Source organism: Brienomyrus brachyistius, chromosome 7 (assembly GCF_023856365.1).
Source record: "Brienomyrus brachyistius isolate T26 chromosome 7, BBRACH_0.4, whole genome shotgun sequence".
NCBI lineage: Eukaryota > Metazoa > Chordata > Actinopteri > Osteoglossiformes > Mormyridae > Brienomyrus > Brienomyrus brachyistius.
Genome location: NC_064539.1, coordinates 22,874,472 through 22,882,443, shown reverse-complemented (window position 1 = coordinate 22,882,443; position 7,972 = coordinate 22,874,472).

Here is a 7,972-nt window from a genome sequence, read left to right as displayed (position 1 = left end):
AAGATAGCTACATCTGCTGGACAAATGTGAGAAGCGTCAGGAATTCCCTGTACCCGCTTATGGAACAGCGAGACTCAAGAGAATTTTAGGAAACACACAGACACGTTTGTGTGCGTTAAAGGCCATCAAAGTGCATTCATCTAACCACCAGAATATGTGAGGAACCAACAGCGTAGGAGAGAGTTTCATATTGGGGAGACATGACTGGATAATTTAAATAGATCTACAAACTTATTTATGTGTGGGTGGGGGGGGGGATGGGTTGAAGGAATCCAAATTAAATATTGCCCCCCCCCCCCCCGGTTCCCCCCAAATTCTCTGGGAAGAACTCGTCGCATACATTGGTTCTCTGTTTGTGATCAAGGGCGCACAATGACGTAAAACGCTAGTTCGTCCGCTAATACGCATGCGGAGAAGTATTAACTAGCCTGCAGTTCCAGATTAATTTCAGAGTGGCCCCAGGGAGAGTAAAAAAAAAAAAGGGGGGGGGTGGTGGGTGCAAAGAAGAAAGCTGTTACTTACTTCTTTCTACTAAGCAATGCTAGATGAAGCAATGTGGTGTTCTACATATAAAATACAAATAAAATCCGCATTGTTTAGTGTTATACTATAGCACAGTACTTATAATAATTATAATATAGCCTAAGTAGCATTGTTACATTGTGAAACATTAAATAAATAATTACAGATATTAAATGATATCCTAAATAATAGGTGCTTGACGTCATAATACATAATTTCCTTCATAGGGTAAACTTAATTGCGTTGTTTTTCATAATTTAATGGCAGAACAGTATGAGCATTTAGATTTCAAATAGAATTTAATTTCTAGGCTCAATATACAATTTATACATTTTTATGGCATTGCAACATGATTGCAGGCTATATGTGATTAATCGTTTCACAGCCCTTTTGGAATTGTTTATTTTTCGTACTAACATTAATTTTATGTTTAAAACCTTTCCCTTTCCCTCACATCGCATAGCTGTTCTATGCTGGCACTGCAGGGGGCGCCAATAATTCGGCTAGCTAAATCGTGCCCCTCAGAAGTTGGCGCCCATGGGATTGACTGGCCTTTCTACCCAAAATTATAAACACTACATTATCATACATTACAGAATATCTATGGTTATGATACCCTGTCAATCATGTGAAGGTAGACTTAATTAAAAGAGCCTATATTCTGCTCATTTCTACTAACATTGAACTAAAAATAAATCAGGACACATTTACATGCTTAATTTTGCTTTTCCAATACTGTACGCTATAGGAAATGGATAGGCAGTATTTCATTACATTGTGTTTCAGCACAGTGTTCAGGCTTCTAAACAACCATATTCTGTGGTTTTCCATGTACTTAACAGTCTGATGAACTCCTCCATATCTAAGACTTCATCTCTTAAGAAGTCATGTCCATATATTTTTTTCCACAGACGTGACTGAGATAAACTGGGATATAGGGTGACCATGCATACTCTTTTGGGGACCTAAACATGCCTGAAATGCCTGGGATTTTGCTTCCTTTCATGCTGACAGTTGCTTTATATAGTCTTTTATGTGCACGTACACTAGAGGCCAGAAGTTAAGGAGTTAAAATAAATGATACACTGCCTTTTCAAACTCTTATTACAAGAAAATATTGGAAATACTTCAAACAAATATAACTGGTTTTGAAGAGTAATGTAACAATTTACTGTGCTTTGTGAATGCAATTCAATGAATGAAAGTGCCTAAGTATGAGTTTTATCAAAATATCCATCCCTTGTCTTTAACACAGCAGATTCACAGCATCCATTCTAGCCATTTTTGGGAATAACTTGTGTCCAAACCCTCCCAGCACTTTTTCAAGCATGCAAACATTTGTCTCATTTGCTAGACGCTCATTTTAAACTTGTTGGTCCAACTTGTCCCATTGATGGACTTTCGTCCGTCCACAAGACCTGCTCAACCCTTCTTCAAATTTCGGTTTGAGCCCTCTGTTTAATTGTAAGCTTTCTAGCCATTACAAGTATGCAAATTACAAATATTTATCAAAAATTCTGACATCAGCTGTGATACAGTAAAAGAGAAGGCTGAAATGAGGAGCAGACAGTACATTAAACCTCACACAAACCGTCACACAAAATCAAGGCAGACAAATGACCATCATTTAGTTAATTCAGATACAGTCAAGAGAGGCAAAGAGCAGATAAAGTTCTGATATTAGTAAATAGAATTCCAACACAAAGTGAATGCTAATGCACTAAAGACAGAGCTGATATGTATTCATCAAAACCAATAATTTCAGACCTTGTGGCTAAATAAGGTTTTACTACAAGCTATGAAATACTGAAAATCAGACAGCTACATTTGTTTTCAAGCATTTCTAATGTTTTCTTGTAATAAAAGTTTGACAAAAGCAGTGTATCGTTTATTTTTTACAGACTTCCGACCCGTAGTATATTTGCTCTGCTGTGATGCCTCTCTTTGCATCCTGCCCCCCGATGTCCTGTTCTTTGAAAAGCAAAATATGTTCACCCAGAACATATCTATTTGTGGAATATGACGAGCATGAACAAAATCTTTTATATGCGCATTTATACCTCTAAGGGAAGGACAAAGTTAGTCGATTATATGGAGAAAAAAAAAAGGTTTCCATTAGTTGGGTTTGCATGGGAAAGCCCTTGCTGAAGGGTTTCCCCATAGCAGCATTCAGTGGAAAGCTTCCGTCAAATAGTATCTGATAGTGTGACGGCGCACAATTCCCTTACAGGAACTACACACTCACGTTCATTTCCCTACAAAGATTAGTTCTTTTCGTTCTTCAACTTGTCCTCAGAAATATGATATGAATGCTGCTTCCCTGCTCGACCATGGCCAGTAGGGGCCAGCGTGACATGTAAGGCGGTGCTGTAAGCGAGTATATGATTGGCTGGGAACTAAACCTGGGACTGAATGTATACGCCTACAATGAACAACCAATAGTCTCTCATTTAGTTCTGAATGAGAGACCCGAGTGAACGAGCTGGTGAGCGAGAGACTCAGATACTGCACAAGAGCCGTACCTCAGTCGTTACAGAAACACACCATCTACGTCATCAGACGGAGTTGTGGAAATGAAATTAATCTGCACGTGGTGAAAGGTCATGTGTCTGTATCACAAAGATTATAATATCAGATCAAACAGATAACAGAGTTGGCAGTATGGGCACACTGCTGGTCCCATGTCAGTATGGGCACCCCCTCCCCCCCTCCCCCGGGCCTGGATACATGTGGTGATATGATGCAGAAGGGAGTCGTACAGCCGTTGTAACTGACCCTCGAGATCCTGCACATTGGCAATGGGTCTGAGGTGATGTCCGAGCTGATCCCACACATGTTTGATTGGGGAAAGATCGGGGGACCTGGTGGGCCACGGAATGACATAAACATGACGCAGGCAGTCCATAGACACACGTGCCATGTACTGAAAGCCTGCACCAGGTTGCTGTCTCAGGAGGGGTAAGACATGCGGACGCAGGATGTCACTGATGTAGCACTGTGCCGTCAGGGTCCCCCGAATCACTGCCAGAGATGACCTGAAGCCATACCCTATGGATCCCCACACCATGATGTCATACCCTATGGATCCCCACACCATGATGTCATACCCTATGGATCCCCACACCATGAAGCCATACCCTATGGATCCCCACACCATGATGTCATACCCTATGGATCCCCACACCATGAAGCCATACCCTATGGATCCCCACACCATGATGTCATACCCTATGGATCCCCACACCATGATGTCATACCCTATGGATCCCCACACCATGAAGCCATACCCTATGGATCCCCACACCATGATGTCATACCCTATGGATCCCCACACCATGATGTCATACCCTATGGATCCCCACACCATGATGTCATACCCTATGGATCCCCACACCATAATGCCAGGAGTAACGCTGGCGTGTCTCTCCACAACATTGGCAACATTGGTGCCACCATACATGCCCATAACGGTCATCTGTGGTAATGCAGAACCAAGATTGATCATTGAAGTTGGTATGACGCCACTCGTCATCCGTTCATGCCTCCCGGTTACAGCACCACTCCAAATGCAGCCGTCTCTGCTGGTGTTCACAGAAGCATTCCCTTGTTCTGATCTGTCTTGGGCAACCAGAGCCTTCAAGACAAGTGCGGGTGTCCTCACAAGCCCACTGGTTCCAACATCAGGTGACAGTGACATCTGCATATCCCACATGCCGGACAATTGCACGATACGACCACTGGGCCTCATGCCATCCCACAATGCGACCCCTATCAAACTCCGTGAAGTGCTGGTAATGCTGTTTAATGCGCCTACGAGGCATCGTCTGTGTCTCGTAACTAGACTTGCCATCTCATTTTTTCGTTACTGAATATATATAGATTAGGCGTGCAGTGATTTGCTGTGATTTGATTTTTGAGATACAACATTTTCACAGTTTTAAATGTTCGTTAGCGTTTGGACTAGTTATCTATGTCAGTGATTCCCAACCGGGGGTACGCGTACCCCTAGTGGTACGCGAGCACATTACAGGGGGTACGTGGAAAAAAAATTTATATTTAATTTCCCTGATGATGGGTAAATATTATCAGCCATTCCATTAGCTGTGCCCTGGTATAGAAAGAAAATCTATCTGGGATGTGTTGCTTAATGAATTAAATGTTCAAGTTATGGAGATTTAATAAAATGTTTTAAATTTGATAATCAGTTGTACGTTCTACTTTTATTGAATCATCAACACATTTGACAAAGGGGGGTACTTGTGGTATGAGAAAATCTCTCAGGGGGTACACAATTCAAAAAAGGTTGGGAAACACTGATCTATGTGATGAGCTGTTAGGTTTCCGTTTTTAACAAACACGAGTAGCTAAGGGGCAACGTTGAGAGACTTAGACTTTAATTCAATGGCAAACATTATTTTTCTTACATCACTCATCGGTGGTATTTAGCTTACTATTTAGCTTTAGGCTAAACAACAGGCTATTTTTGACAAATCAGAGCACTACTGTTTCAGATTCATTTTATGCAAACAGGCCACTGAACGAATTGGTGAACGAATCAGAACTAATCTTCTTAATGGAACTGAAGCAAACTAACTGCGTCCAAAAAACAGTAATTTCGCCCATCACTACAAGTAAGTTAATTCTGAAATTCTGGGAAATAAAATTAACTGTTGCGTCACATGCGTATGTTTGTTAACATTGCGTTCCGCGCTCTATGTATGACATCACCGAGAGCCAATGAAACCGGGGAGCGCCCTCGGTGGGCCAATCCAATAACAGGGAGCGGTGCCGCCCTGCCTCCCAATTGGCTCCGCCACTGGGCTCGGGGTCGCCCATTGCTTTTATAAAACAACTTTTTTAGGGCTTGCTGTTGGAGCGGTCTTTGTATTGGGGGGGATTGTCTAACTCCGTTCTAAATACTTTGTGCTTATCGTCATGTGCATGCAACAGGATTAAAATGGGTAGTCGCATTCTCTTTTCGTCTCTGTCTCATTCTCCTCGTCAAATGCTGATGTAATGTTAATGCAACGCCTGCCTTTGTATCGTTGTTTTGCCTCTGGTTACAACTATTTGCTTCTGTTTCAAATGGTACATCTTTATCCGGTTACCGAAGCATTTATCGCTTTTTCTGTAAACGCGCCCGTAGTGGGGATCAGTTGGTTCGGTCACACACATATCGCTCCATTAGGAAATCTAAAATTATGCTTGCAAATCCAACTGTTTTGTTTTAGAATATCCCCGAATTGCCGTTATTTCAAGAAGTGGGCTAACTAATGAAAAAGCATGACTGATGTTGAGCTTAGTTATGATTTACACCAGCGGACCATATTCAAAAGATACGGTTCGGCGAAAGAAAAGTAATTATGAAACAGTCCAGTTTGTCCGTCCATCCATCCATTTTCCAAACCGCTTATCCTTCTGGGTCGCGGGGGGTCTGGAGCCTATCCCGGAAGCTATGGGCACGAGGCAGGGGACAACCCAGGACGGGGGACCTCAGTATGTCTTTGGTCTGTGGGGGGAAACCGGAGTACCCGGAGGAAACCCCACGACGACATGGGCAGAAGATGCAAACTTCACACACGTGTGACCCAGGCGGAAACTCAAACCCGGGTCACAGAGGTGTGAGGCAACAGTACTAACCACTGCACCACCATGCCGCCCCTCCAGTTAATCCATCAGCGCTAATAGGGACACAAATCCGGCTTCTTGGCGACAAGCAAAACTGAACTGAAACTAAGGTAATTAAGTCTGGGAGCGAGAAGGAGGAATATTATGTTCTTGCTTTCTGTCTTTCACAGCGTATAGGTAGTGCAGGAGCCATGAGTGAATGTATGGAAAGGGGGTTCGGTGCTTCTCTGCTCTTGAAGCAAACGGTGTCGGCTTCAAATACAGGCAAGCGGATCCGCTTGACTCCAGTCTTTCACTATCCTACTTTATTTTTTTTTCGGGGGGGGGGGGCAGACCTGATTAATGAGGGGTCCAGAAAATGTTTCTTTTTGTCAGAAGAGAATATAATTGCGTCTGAACATCTGCGCCAGAAAAATGGAGCGCAGAGAAGATGAAAAGAAAGCGAAATCACTGGCGAATAATCTTTGAGAAACCGGCCAAATTTTTCTGGCTTATGCTTCCCATTTCAGAAAGCGCCGCAAGAAATGTCCGTGACTGACAGATTTATTCAGAAAGCGAACAGCCGCTACTTCAGTCTGTAGGTGAAAGGCGGTTTTTTTTTCGGTAAATACGGCACTTCGAGTCCTTGCCAGTAGGTGGCAGCCTAGGCACACAGGGAAATGCACACACCGAAGTATGGCTAAATAAGACTTTTGACAGGACTGCCAGGTTAGGATGTAGTGGGTCAATGAAAAGGAACAGAAGGGGCCATGAGGTTTGGGGGCTGGCCAATCAGAAGACAGAAAAGCGGCACTTGAAGGGAAACAGCACCCGCTTTCTCCTACATTTAATATTCAAGGCATTGACACGGCAGTATTTCTTATGAAACTCCAAAGACCCCTTGGAACAAACTGTAAAAGGCACAACACGCCACGTGCTCCTACCTGTTCTCCAGGCAAGGACGCTTTGCAGGTTGAAAAGGACGTTATTCTGAATGAGCCGACTGAAAGGCCTCTGTGGTAAATGCCTCCGGCACGTCAAGAAGACTAAATGGCACCATCAAAAAATGACGATCTCATTCCACCTCTCTATTTTCTTCTACGGAATTGAAATTTGAATAAACGACATCGCCGAAGAGCACATTACCGCGCACGAGCACAGCGCAGACTGATGCCGAATGCAGATAGAATCATCTCCGCCGCTTATCCAGGACTCTCTCATTACCTCCCCACCATAAAGTGACTACGATGATTCGTTAAGTTATAGAGTGGTTTCAACTATGTCATTTCAGGGTTTGTTGACCACGGATTCTCTGGGAGTTGTCGGATTGAATTAAGCTTCTGCGTGCGTGTGTCGGGGGTAAATGCGGTGTGCTCTCTTTTGAGGTGTCCTTTATCAGAGGTCTCTGCATTGGAGACGTTGGAAGGTATGAATATGCCTGCTTCAGTTCATTTGACCACCAGGGGGAGCTGTCGCCTTTCCAACTTGGCTTGAATGAATGCTTACAACTAAGGGAGGCAATATGCCAGTCATGTGCCCTGTCAGCTCACCTCATCAAGCCTCCCTGCAGGCATAAAAATGCCTACTAAATACTGCCCCGACGTTGGCCTTGCATTCCCCATGCCTCCCCCCACCCCACCATGCACATACCGTGTCACGGGACCCTCTGTACTTTTGTGCATCTCCTGAGATTCCGACATCACAGATTTGCCTTGGGCAGGCCTTCAAGGCCCAGAGATGTCTCTGGGTGAGCTTGACCATAAATGAGTCCAGATAAGGGTTCTGCTGGAGTTCTACCCCTGTGTCTCTGCTTCCCCCCCCATTCCTAAACTGCCCTTCTGTA